At 42.9% G+C, this 14,267-nt stretch overlaps 1 protein-coding gene across 8 annotated transcripts in view; it reads left to right on the top strand.

Moving 5' to 3' along the window:
* Positions 1-14,267, top strand: part of gng7 (guanine nucleotide binding protein (G protein), gamma 7) — a 211,419-nt gene that overhangs the window by 131,300 nt on the left and 65,852 nt on the right. The gene's annotated exons all lie outside the window — the stretch shown is intronic.

Here is a 14,267-nt window from a genome sequence, read left to right as displayed (position 1 = left end):
ACCACTCTCGCTGTGCTCTCAGGCTCGGGGCGCTGCTCCTTTTATCTCCGCTGCTCTCACTGGTCCCGCTGTCGCACTGTTTATTACTGATAACACCAGGCAACCACAGCAGCAAATAAACACCCTCTGAGAATGAGGAACGCTTGTTCTAATGTCTCACAGGAAGGATGGAGTGTGCTTGGGCTGGTTGTTTTAATTTATTTTCATATCCAACCTGCTCCATTGCAATTGCATGTAAGCCAGATAGGGATGACTGATCCCTTCCCCAAAGGACATTGGATTTTTAAAACATCTGGTAGCTTTCAGAGCTCCTCTTTCTGGTGCTAACCTACACATTACCATAACGGTGAGATTGTCATCGGTACAGGAGGAGGCCATTTAGCCCCTCGAGCCTGTTCCGCCATTCAATGCGATCATGGATGATCTGTGACCTAACTCCATATACCCGCCTTTGCCACATACCCCTTAATACCTTTGGTTAACTAAAGTCTATCAATCTCAGATTTAAAATTAACAATTGACCAGCATCCTGCTGTTTGCAGAAGAGAGTTCTAAACCTCTACCACCCTTTTGTGTATAAAAGTGTTTCCTAACTTCACCCCTGAAAGGCCTGGCTCTAATTTTTAGGCTATGTCCCCTAGTCCTAGACTCTCCACATGCACAACCAGCACAGAGAGATTCAGGCACATAAGAGACAAATGTGCCAAATTAAACACACACAGCAGTGCATAATTGGAAAAAAAAATTAACCTTTACTCTTACAATGTGTGATTTATGAAATCATCAGTTGCACAAAAGACAGTGTCTCACTCTGAAATGTTCTCTGGGTGCCGAAAAGGCCTTTGTTGCATTAAAATTGAGGAAAGTAGTGACCCTCCACAACCACGGATAATGTATTGCAGATGACTGACTAGCTACAAGTTTATATGGACCAGGTATCACTCCCCACGGAGTCTTCCTGCCCGTGCACTGTTCCTCCATAATGCCCAGGCAGCTGATTCTTGCGGTGTGCCACTGCTTCCGAGACTATCTTGCTTGCATCGAAGGCCCGTGCTCAAGAAGCCCTCCCCCCTCCTGCTCTGATGTGAATTTCAATCAATAGCTACTACATCAATATTCTGCAAAAAAAAAAAGTACCTCTACATAATATTTCTTTTTATTACTGCTATGATGCTTTCAAATATTACTATTCATTGACACCAACTGGAAAAAAGCTGCACGTGTTCCTCAATGACTTTAACAAAGTGCTTAGCAAGCTCGTCGGCTTTCTCCCCCCTCACTTTTTGCTGATATTGGTTAACTTATTTTTGGAGTGGTCGGAATCGTAAGAGCAATACTGAACACCGATGTATAGATCATTAGTGGGTTTTTTACATCCAATCTGTCACTTTTTACTTGCATCTACTTTCATTAAAATTCAGGAATGTTGCCCCCTTAGTGTTCGAAACACTGAAGAAAGGTTTATTGCAACGCAAATGACAGTCATATTTCCTTTCCCAATATCATTAAAAGTACTGCACGTGATGTGTGGCACAGTAAGTTTCTATTTATAGAAAAAGTTCAAACAATGATGTCAGTTACTGGTCTTAAAAGTGTTATATATTAGTAACTTCAATACAATGCTTTGAATTGCAATACAGCTGGGTTCTAAGAGGACCCTTCATTCACACAATGAGGTGAAATCATGTCTACGTTGTTTTTCCTTGGATCAGTTTCTGAAGGAAAATGTAGGAGTTTTCTGGGACACGGGTCTCACATGATGATTAGTCATGCCTTTCACAGACAGCAGAGCAGTGCAGAGAGACAAATGTGAGTCAAGTCACGAGTTCCAGTGGATTTGCGATATACTGCAAATTGAGTTTTGTGCAACAGGATGGGAGTTCTTCCAAGTTGGGGAGGGTCAACTTTACTGGAAGGCATTAAAGACTTTTAAAAATAATTATTTTGTTTGTATGGCAAAGCAGCCTTACAATTGCAATCACATGAATGTGGAAGACCGTACTGGTTTTAAAAGCATTTCTGAAGAAAAGAATTAAAATGTTTCTTCAGTGGTACAAATGCAAAAGTGCACAAGTCCAAAATCATTCTGGTAACCCAGTCTGTGTAAATTTGATATTTGACTTTTTTAGATAAATGGGGTTATTTGCTTTTGAGGTCTTGCAATACAGAGCACATCTATTCCCACATTAATAACTGCCAAAATCTGTTGGACATGAAATCACCGATGTTGCAAGTGGATCATTCCACTTAGCCCATGTATTTGCTTTGCACAAACAATCCTGCTTTATAATTAGGTTTTACAGACAAAATCTGCAGTTTAAAAAATATTCTGTTTGTCCTGTCTGCACTGTATGTCCATTGACATTTCGCTGGTTAATTGTAGCCATGTATGTGACTGTAAATGTATTGCATCCAACTTCAGGCTTGTCTCTGTATCCTGCCTTCTGTGCTAACAACCTAGTTTCTGCTCCCCATCTGACTGCACTGGCTTTGTCGACGTTGACCTTCCCAGTAGATCAAGCAGATCATTGCTTCCTGGGGAAAGGTCACTTTCTACACCAGCAAGTTATAGAACAGCTTTGCGGAACACCTCCGTTCAGTCCGTAAAGGTGACCCCGAGCTTCCGGCCGCCTGTCATTTTAATTCACCGCCCCATTCCCACTCGGACCTCACCATCCTCGGCCTCTTGCATTATTCCACGGAAGCTCAACGTAAACTCGAGGAACAACACCTCATCTTCCGATTAGGCACTTTACAGCCTTCCGGACTCAATATCGAGTTCAACAATTTCAGATCATAACCTTGGTTCCTATTACATTTTTACTTATATTTTTTATCCACACCTTTGTTTTGGCCTTCCCACCCCCCCCCCCTTTTTTTCCTCTCTCTCCCACATGGCAGCTGTCTCCCATTCTGCCAGCACATTCCACACCTAATCTAGAGCCGTCTTTTGTCTCCACTAGTCCTATCACCATCTTGTCTCGTTTTGAATACCTCTTAATGTCTCTTCTCTTTTGTTCTCTCCCAGCCTGGCCTCTTAATCTATTTCATTCCCTGTGCTTCTTTAGTCTTGACGAAGGGTTTCGACCTGAAACGTTGACTCTCTTTCTCTCTCCACGGATGTTGCCTGGCCTGCTGAGTTTTTCCAGCATTTTCTGTTGTTATTTTGGATTTCCAGCATCTGCAGTATTTTGCTATCGTAATAGAACAGCACCAGGCTGGCTATGTTTATGGAAGGTGCTGCCTCACAGACCTGGCAACAGCACTATAATCACTGCACCTTGCTCACTGGGTCTTCACTCTTCACCTTTAAATGCTCCAGTGGTGCACTCTGACTGGAGACAGTTGATATTTGTACATAAATAACCATTTTTACAGCTAATTCCTAATTTTTTGCATCTAATTCTTTACAGAAATATATTTTTTCTAAATATTTAATACATAAATGAAAATATAAAGTTTGCAAAAATATATTTTAAAAATTAAATATCCAATTACAAAAATGTTAAGTATCTTGTGCATATCTTCTCATTGGTCTGTTGTAACCACTTTACTTAATGTATTATTTAAAGAAAAAAAGAATGACCTGCATTTATACAACACATTTCACAACCTCAGGACATCCCAAAGTGCTTTAGAGCCAATGAAGTACTTTTGAAGTTTAGCCACTGCTGTAATGTAGGGAATTGTTCAAATAGTTAGGGACTAATCCCAGGTTCTTGCTGTCAACTTCAGCTTTTTATAAAAACTTTCTCTGCCTCCTCCACAACCATTTCCATCAGATCCACAACCATTTCCATCAGATCTTCAACCCGTGAATACACTGTGGGGAATGTAATAGTTATTCAATGATTTAGTGATTCAGTAGTAATGTACATTGGCTATGGGATTGCAGGGTGATGAGGTGGGTATTAATTCCCATGATTTCACCAATGCTTAGTGCTCCATCTCAGTTGAGCTGTTTAAGGGCGGTGCTGAGCTGAGGTGAGGAATTTCTTCAGACAAGCAAAGAAATTTGAGGACTGGCGACTGTTCATTATTGGCTTTTAGTGGCATTAGAAGACACCAAGAAGCAGTTAAATGTCATTTTTAAATTAGTTATTTAAGTTGACAATTACTTGACGTATTCTGAGTCCATAAGGATAAATGCAGTAGTTCAGGTTATGCTAGTTTTGTATGATATTCTAGGAAACCTATTTCTGTTTCATATTCTACGTATGCCTTCGGCAGATCACAGAAGCTGCAGTAAACATTCCCTGCTTTTACTGTAACTGATGTGGTCTCTTTCATTCCCATTGCATTATACCTAGGAAGGAAGGTTAAGTGTGCCAGGGTTGTCACACTACACTAAACTCAATACCCAGTGAGCTATTTATTGTGCGGAAATCTCTAGTCAAATGTACAATGATCAGGAAACCGGGTTTAGTAAGTTGCACTGGATTGAGAGTGTCTCTGTTGAATTTCTATGGCGTGGCTTGCATTCTTTTTCATTCCACATTATCGGCACCTTGCAGTCGCCTGACCCTTTTCTAAATTGTTTCCAGATGTTTGATGTAAAACAAAAATGTTTGCATTTGTACCGGTGCTGACATGTGGCCTGCTGCTCCCGTTTCTTACAAGGCGAGCATGCACCTGTGCACTAGTTATTTTTTCCCAACTCCAACATTAATAATTTTTCCTAATATTGTTAATCTCTTTAATTCTTGGACCTGACTCTAAGAATAGGTGATGTCTACTTTTTTAAGTAAATCATCAAGTTTCTAATATCCTGTTCAGGTTAGGCTTCAAAAAAATAAATACAGGAAACCAGTGGACAGTTATCTTATAAATTTTTGAATGAGATGTATATGTATTTTAACCCCCTGTGGAAGGTTTCAAGCATTGTACAAATTTTAATAGCCCATTCTCTGTACCAGGTGTACATATAAAGTTCATTCTGCTGTCCCAAAAATTTCAGCACCTGCTACGGCTTCTGTCAACCACAAGGACTCTGCTTAGCTTGCATAAAGACAATGACCCAGAAAATGTAAAATGCATACAATAATAATTGAATACCACATAAAGAGCTGGAGCATCTGGTCTGAGATTGCTTGCCATAGAATCCTCATTGGCATTGGGTGCTACATATATCTTGTGAGCATGGGTAATGAGTGTCCAATAAAGAGATTGGGTAAGGGAACCAAATTGGTATGGCATGGTACTCATCGAGAACGATCAGCTGCCTTAAGATAATGCTTCCTGGCACCAGCCCCAAGCTGACACTATCCAGAACCAGTCTTAGACTGGTAATGAATGACATCACTGCTCTATTGGCATTGAGGACCATGCAAGACCTATAAGCATCACAGTGCATTAAGAACTTGACAGCAGCTGGCACCAAGACGACCTCTGTGGCACCCTGTGTCAAGTATTGCGTGAGAGTCTCCCACATAAGGGGACATTGCAAGACTGGACACCTAACAATCCTAGCAACACCCACTGAGATGATGGGCCCCATTGGCATCATATACCCTGCAGAGCAGCCCATCCCTTGGGGTATACATTTACACTTAAGGGTTCTACCCTCTGAACACAGGCAAAAATTTAACCCTATAATGACTTTCCTAGATTGTCATTGGTATTTTACACCAAATTTGAAATCATTGATCATAGAAAGTATCGGGGAAGGCTGTTTACTTCAATCCATAGGACTACCATAGAGTTTGTACATAGTCAAGTCAGACTCTTTTTGAGGCACACCAATGCAGCAACGTTGCTATCTGAATTTCTTTTAATTCTCAAGATTGGGCGACGCTGGTATGGCCACATTTATTGCCCATTTCCAGTTGCCATGCGAAGATGGTGGACCTTATTGAACTGCTGCAGTTCTTTTGGTGGTGGTGTTCCCAGATTGGTGCTATAAACAACTTTTTGTCTTCAAAACTAATTGAAAGAACGGAGTGACTGCTGCCAAAGAACCGGAAGCTGCCAAAAGCTGCTGGAATTCTGCGACATTAATCCGATAGAAACACCAATTCAACATAAGCCGATAGAAATGCCAATTTCAAGTTTCTTTTCGGCTCAGTTCGGCAGTGCATAACTGTTCTCTTCTCATAGGCTTTCTCTCTCTGCTCAGTTCAGCAGCAGCGATCTCTTTTTCCCCACCCCCTCCCTATTAATTTTTAACATTACACCATGTCTATTATTACTTGCATTTGTGGTGGATGGTGGATGCTGATTGTTGACAAACTCCAGGAGTTTTTGCTTCTCAAGCACACCAGCTACACATGAGGAACCCGGAGCCGAGCCGGACCCCACCATCGCACCACCACATCGGCGACCAGAAATGCGTTCGAAATTACTGGAAACCGCGAGTATCTTTACTTCTAATAATTACAAAGATGATTTATTTCACGAACAAACCACATTAATTTATCAGCGACCACAGCCTACGAAGTCTGGCAAGAACAACCAAGAAACCATTGAAACTGCGCATGTGCAACTACTTTGTCGTTGGTAGCAGTCGTGTCCTTGAAAGAAATGCAGGGGGGGTTCTACTGCTAGAGAGGCACTGCCTGATATTGGACTTTGTTCTTTGATGTCTTGAGTGCATACTGCCATCTTGCAGGTAGGGAGCCAAAGGGTAAATTAAGACACAAAACTAGGTGGGACTGTGAGTTGTGAGGAGGATGCAAAGAGGCTTCAAAGTGATTTAGACAAGTTGAGTGAGTGGGCAAATACATGGCAGATGCAGTATAAAGAGGATAAATGTGATGTTATCCACTTCGGTAGGAAAAACAGAAAGGCAGAGTATTATTTAAATGGTGATAGCTTGGGAAATGTTGCTGTACAAAGGGACCTGGGTGTCCTTGTACACCAGTCACTGAAAGCAAACATGCAGGTGCAGCAAGCCGTTAGGAAGGCAAATGGTATGTTGGCATTCATTGCAAGAGGATTTGAGTACAGGAGCAAGGATGTCTTACTACAGTTGTACAGGGCCTTGGTGAGACCACACCTGGAGTACTGTGTGCAGTTTTGGTCTCCTTACCTAAGAAAGGATATACATGCCATAGAGGGAGTGCAGCGAAGGTTCACCAGACTGATTCCTGGGATGGCAGGACTGTCGTATGAGGAGAGATTGGGTCGAATAGGCCTGTATTCACTAGAGTTTAGAAGAATGAGAGGTGATCTCATTGAAACGTGTAAAATTCTGACCGGGCTAGACAGACTGGATGCAGGGAGGATGTTTCCCCTGGTTGGGGGGGTCTAGAACGAGGGGTCACAGTCTCAGGATAAGGGGTAGGACATTTAGGACTGAGATGAGGAGAAATTTCTTCACTCAGAGGGTGGTGAATCTTTGGAATTCTCTACCCCAGTGGGCTGTGGAGGCTCAGTCGTTGAGTATATTCAAGGCAGAGATCGATAGATTTTAGAATATTAAGGGAATCGAGGGATATGGGGATAGTGCAGGAAAGTAGAGATGCGGTAGAAGATCAGCCATGATCTTATTGAATAGCGGAGCAGCCTTGAAGGGCCAAATGGCTGACTCCTCCTATTTTTTATGTTTCTTATGGTTTTGAAATGCCATTTCAGGATCCTAAGTTGCACTACTTTGATGTATCCTATATTGTGTAAAAATGTGCAATGAAGATGAAAGAATATCTGCCTTGGTAGGGTCATTTTGTTCTGTAAATAAAAGTATAATTCATACGCCACAATCCCGCTCATCCAACCTCTCGGGCCCTGCTAAGTGTGAAACGATCTAGGGGTAAGAGAATATTAACTAGTTTGTTGAAGCAGACCAGGACAAAATTAAGTGAAGTGCAGACATGGTTTTGACAAAAGGTCATCGACCTGAAACGTTAACTCTGTTTCTCTCTCCACAGATGCTGCCTGATCTGCTGAGTATTTCCAGCATTTCCTGCTTTTTAGATTTCCAGCATCTGCAATATTTTGCTTTTGTGTTGTAATAATGGTGCCTCCCTTTTTAGGGAGCAGGGACAGCAGTTCACATGTTGGCAATGTTAAAATTGTTTCTCGAGTCTGAAATGGCACTTCAGCTGAGAGGCAAAGTGTGAATGCAGATTATTTCTGCTAAACCTCCCTTTACTTAGTGCGAAATGTAATACTGTCCATCTTCAGAGCACGTGCATACAGTGTTGGTAAGAGGACTGCATGCTTTGCAAGCCATGTTTGCATAGTACACAGCAATGTACTTTACTTTACCCATTTGTGCAATAATCTGTTACTTATCACCGGTGTTTCTTCCACCACTGGAAATTATAATCTGTGCAATCATTTATAATGTGTAATCAGCTCAGTGAGTAAATATGCATAGGATGATGTGGTACTGAGGTATACTGACCAGGAGGAACTCTGGTTCGATTCCTAGTCTGTGCTGATTCAGTTGATCTCAGCCAGTTTAGCCGTTGGCCTTGAACTCCTGGTTAGGTGGGGGGGAGGGGGAATCAGCAAGAGTTCCCATCCTAAACCTGAATCCTGCTGGAAGCTGCATGTATACGTTAGATGAGGACCGCATTGGGCATTAATGTAAGCTTTACATAATCGGGGTTGCCAAGAGGGTGAGGTTCTGGAGAATGATTGATGCCTGTGTAACAAAACCCCAGCTTGACTGGATGTACGTTTAATTGAATGGTTCCATGTTTGGAAGTTTATGGTCTCTTAATTTACTTTTAATATTAAACAAATATAGCACAATTAACATAGTAAAACATCCCAAGGTGCTTCACAGGATTGTTATCAAACCAAATTTGTCACAGCCACATAAGAGTATTGAAACAGGTAACCGAAAGCTTGGTCAAAGAGGTAGATTTTAAGGAGCATCTTAAAGGAAGTAGAGAGATTTAGGGAATTCCAGAGCTTCGGGCCTAAGCAGCTCAAGACACATCCGCCAATGATGGAATGATTATAAATTGGGTATGCGCAAGTGGCCAGAATTGGAGGAGCACAGAGATCTCGGAGAGTTGTAGGGCTGAAGAAGGTTACAGAGATATGGAGGGGGCGACGTCATGGAGGGATTTGATGACTAGGATGAGAATTTTAAAATCGAGCATTGCTGGACCAGGAGCCAATGTAGGTCAGCGAACACAGGGACGATGGGTGGACAGGACTTGGTGCGAGTTCGGATGTGACCAGCAGAGCTGCAGTTTATGAAGATGGGAGGCGGGCCAGGAGAGCATTGGAATAGTCAAATCTAGAGGTAACAAGGGCATGGCTGAGGGTTTGAGGAGCAGGTGGGCAGAGGCAGAGACTTGTGATGTTACGAAGGTGGAAGTAGCTGAGGTTTTGAATTTGAGAGCTGTAAGGACAGGCAGAGTTTCGTTGAGGTGATGAAACTTAGTTGAACAATACTGACCTTACAACACAATCTAAAAGCCCTGCCACACACATGCCATTTTTTGCAGTCATCCTTTGCTGGGTGGAAAGGTGGGTATCACTGTACTCTTTCATCAGTGAGCACTGGCTCTTCACTTAAACTTAGCTTCCAAATTCCCAGACACCTCTGCCGTCTAGATTACCACAATGCATCCTACGAAACCCAGACGGAGAGGACCTGCGGGAAGGAGGGAGGAGGACAGTAGGAGTATGTTTGTGTGTATGCTAGGCCGTTGTAGCAGAGCCTGGTCTCCAATCGTCTTGGATCCCCTTGCCATTGGCCCAAGACCTTGCTCTGTCAAGCCCGTGTGGTAGCTGGTGTGCAACGGCCACCCCACGTTAAAAGAATTCACGCACAGGCATCTTCCGCCCTTTAAAATGAAGTTCGGGACCTGGAACGTCAGGACCCTCATGGACAACCCCAACAGTGACGGACCGGAACGCCATACACCCCACCCACCTGCCCCACCTGTGATGGAGACTGTAGGTCCCGCATTGGACTCATCAGTCACGAGAACTCATTTTTAATGTGGAAGCAAGTCATCCTCGGTTCCGAGGGACAGCCGAAGAAGAACTGCTCGTGGCATGGAGAGAATGTTTGTTTGGCTTCATCAGTGCTTTGTAACTTCTACTGATGGAGTGTGCCAGCAGTGCTAGACAGTGGAAAAGTTTCCAATTTGTTTTTGTTATGGGATGACTACTTGCTGTCAATTTAAATAGATTACTGTTGTAATAATTTGGAAGCAGTTTGCAGGTTTTGCTAATGAATAAAAGTGGAAAATACCAGAAAAGCACAGCAGATTGAACAGCACCTGAAAGACAAAGATAAGCTGCTCTCTAAGATACGTATCAATCTGCTGTTCATTTATAGAAAAGCAAAATACTGCGGATTATGGAAATCTGAAATAAAAACCTGAAAATGCTGGAAATACTCAGCAGGTCATGCAGCATCTGTGGAAAGAGAAAGAGAAACAGTTCACGTTTAAGGTCGATGACCTTCCATTAGAACTGAAACAAGTTAGAGATATAACTGACAAAAGGTCATCAACCTGAAACGTTAACTCTGTTTCTCTCTCCACAGATGCTGCCTGACCGGCTGAGTATTTCCAGCGTTTTCTGTTTTTATTTGCTGTTCATTTATGTGGTGTGGTCACTGCTGCATTTGTTGGCTGAGATTTACATTCATGGCGAACGATATTGGTGCTTGAATGGAACTTTTCCCATTGGCATCCAGTGAAAGTCACCAACACTTTGAGGTGTGATCTATTAAAAATCCCCTGCTCTGGACTAACATATGCCTGAATTCTGAGAAGCACCCCCACCCCCCCACTATGCCAGTTTGAATTTTCACGCCATTCGTGTTTTGTTCGAGCAGTGCTGTAGTTTGGTGCGAAGTTACCAGCTATTTTGTGCTGTGAATTCAGGACCATTAATTAGCCAAGCTCATTTCAGGTATCGCCCTCGTAGCTGGCAGAAAGGAGAGAATATTATTCCGACAGTCTAGACCAGATTAAAGCCCACCTCCCAGAAGTAAAGGTACAGTGTCCTAATCCAAAGTACCATCCATTTAATCACTAAATATAAATTCTAAACCAAAAATTGAGTACTTTACTGTAGCTTAGGAGTTGTTTACTTGCAAGATAATGGGTGTGAAGTTGAACCTTGTACCCAGGCGGAAAACAGATGCAAAGTCGTCCAATTTAGTCGGCCAACCTCCTGCGCTCGAACAGCATCGGAAACCGGTCTGTCATATGCGTTTGTGCGCTGTAGAGACATCCCTGGTGACCACCTACAGCAGGCGTCGAGCTCCTTGAATATGCTAATAAGGGGACTAATGCCTGTGTTTGGAGCCAAACGGGAAATTGATTCACCCTGAACAAAATACTCACGTTACTATGGAGCCTGCAAGAGCAGGGGTGGTCCTCCTGGTTCCACATTAAAACTGCTGGCCACCGCTCGCCCCACCTCCCAGTTGCCTCCCACCAACTCCCCAGTCTCACCTTAGGCTCTTGGCTGGCATCCCAGCCAGCCGGTCTTGCTTCCTCCTCGGTGACCAGCGGTCTACCTCTGGGGCAGCAACAGCAGCTAGTATAAGCAGCTTGCCGGTACTACAGGAAACTATTATTCGGCACCGACGGGACTGGCGTGGTGCCGGTTTATCAGAAAGTCCGGATTACAGAGAGGTATAGTTTGAAAGGTACGAGAGCTCCGTACACAGCAACAAATCCAGGCTTCCCTGTTGCTTCGCAACATGTGCAGGAACTCCGGCCACAGACCAAACGTCCCTGTTGCTTAGCAACAAGTGCACGAACCCCAGTAACACAGCCACAGATCCAGGAACTGCCACTAATATGAAGTAAAACTTACCTGAACCTACTCCTGAATTTTGCCGGTCAACAGAGATTTCCGGTTATTTAGGTGCCGGTTAAGAGAGTTTCCTGTATATTAATGAGGCCGCCAGACCAATTTGCCGTGGCCCTGCCGCCAGCCTAACAGGCGCATGCAGCATGTGCTGCATACGGATCGTGCACAATCCAATTTCTAAGCCAATGTTTCTCCCTTTTAATAAGATTTTATGCTAAAAAGGTTTTATCTGTAAAACTGGAACATTCCCAGTACTTGTTTTCATTTTCTGTTCTCTGAGAAAGTAAAATTCAGTTTCAATTTGTTGTAATTGTGCTACACATCTCTCCACTGAATCTTGGGGACATTTTACATGTTTCCATTTATTTTCATATTTAAATTCACTTGAGATGAGAATTCACAATTCTGGAATTTACCCAGCATTAGTGCCTTGATTGCAACAGCAGACTTTGCAAAAACTTGCCTTCTAAAGCATGCATTTCATACTTTTGGATCTCCTAGTCTAATACTTACTGTCAGTATGTAGGAGCCAGCATCCTATCCCCCTCCATTTGGCTCCAATGTAGTGTTTGCTCAGCAGCCATACATGGGAATGCTGCCTCTGTGTGGGATAACAGGAAGAGTTCTCAAAGCCTTTGTGCTGACATTATTCTTGTGGCATTCTGTATGATGTCATTGCTATTCACTCGCATTTTAAATGGTGCAGAGAGAGATTCATTGTATAACAGCAGCTGTTGCCCTCTGCCTGGCGACGTCAGTCACACGTTGGCAGTGATCTTCAGGTCATCACTGCATTGGTGGGGTGGGGAGGTTCTTTATCTGTTTCTATATTCAGTTACATTTATGCACAAACCTTTCAAACAACACATTTTTAACTTGGGTTTTAGCTTGTGTGGTATTTTGGGGAATGCTGGTAGATTGTTGACCAACAGAAGAAAAAATGCCAGGCATTTCTTTGCAACAGACTGAAACAGAACCTGGCAACACTGATGCAATGGTATTTGTGTATTGCAGCATTTTAAAGGTTGCTTCGGATTGCATATATAGTTAGATCATCCCTTCCTGTAGAAGAATTCAAGTCACCCCTTCTTGTAGAAGGGTTCAAGTAAATCCTAACTTTTAACTCCTTTTAACTGTTTGCATGCAAATATATCATTGAATTTCTATTTTGTAGCTGACTAAAGGTACTGTTATTAAGTGTGCAGCAAAGAATTGTTGTGGTTTGACAGTTGTGCTTATTTTGTTCTATGAAAGTATCTTCAAGCACTTTTTTTTGACTACCATGCGTGTATAGTCTGTCATCTAAGTTATGGCCATTGTTTCTTGTCTGCCAGCTCGGTTCAATGGCAGCTAACATTTGCGTCAGCATGTTGTAGGTTGAAATCCCACTCAAAGACTTACGCACATAATCTGACACCTCAGTGCAATTCTGAGGGAGTGCTGCATTTTTGGATGAGATGTTAAACTGAGGCCCTGTTTGGCTGTTCAGGTGTATGCAAATGGCCCCTTGGCTCGTTTTTGAAGAAGAGCAGGGAGTTTTCCAGTGTCCTGGCCAACATTTATCTTTCAATCAACACCACCAAAACAGATTAACTGGTTATTTATCTATTTGCTGTTTGTGGCCTCTTGCTATGTGAAAATTGGCAGCTTGATTTGCCTACGTCATGGTGACCACGCTTAATTGATAATTCATTGGTTGTCAAGCACTTTAGAGAATTCTGAGGACCTGAAAGGCACTATAGAAATGCAAATTCTTTCATTCTTTGTCAAGTTTCCTCTTCTCATTATGGTGTGTTTTCCTCCTATCTAACTGGTTATTTTCTCTGTTCGTTATTCAATAGTCATATTGTGTAAATCCTTTCTCCCCATTGCACTGTAGCAAAAAAACTTCACGTTGCAACTAAAAGTAATTCAACCAATTACATTGCAGGAATATAAATGGACAGTTCCTTGCCCACCTGCATTATACAAGCCTTGAAATAAAATTTACAACATCATAAACCTCTTTGTTAGCTACCTTTTGCACCTGTGCAAGAAAATAACATGCCCAAAAAACCCTGAGCCCCAAACCCCAGGTGTTGCTTCTGCATCCATCTCGCCAACCTGAGGCTAATGGTTTTCCCCTTTGAGAGTTTCAGGTCTCTGCTCTCGCTCTTCCAAGCCTCTTGCACTACCTGCCTGCTCTTCCCTGTTTTCTCGGCCTCCCTAACAGGTTTCTCCGTCCTGGACCTGGATCTGTTTCTGCACCATGCCCCAGGCTCAGGTCTGGCCTTTACTCTGCTCCCCAGCCTCTGCTTTGCCCCAAGGCCTGGCCTCCACTCTGCTTCCTAGTCATGGGACTGGCATCTGCTCCACTCCCCGGGCGTTAGTCCAGTCTGTGCTCTGCTCCCTGGGCATGCATCTGGCTTCTGCTCCCTATCTCCAGTTTGCATTTACAACAGAGAATCATTATTCTCCAAAGCAACTCTAATACCATTTATTATTGTGTAATATCAATTATTTTATGTCATTAAATGTTTTGCATGTAA

Source organism: Somniosus microcephalus, chromosome 13, assembly GCF_052327205.1.
Source record: "Somniosus microcephalus isolate GS21.2 chromosome 13, FLI_Smic_1.0, whole genome shotgun sequence".
NCBI lineage: Eukaryota > Metazoa > Chordata > Chondrichthyes > Squaliformes > Somniosidae > Somniosus > Somniosus microcephalus.
Note: the sequence above shows the minus strand (reverse complement) of the source record. Positions and strands in the feature narration are given on the sequence as shown.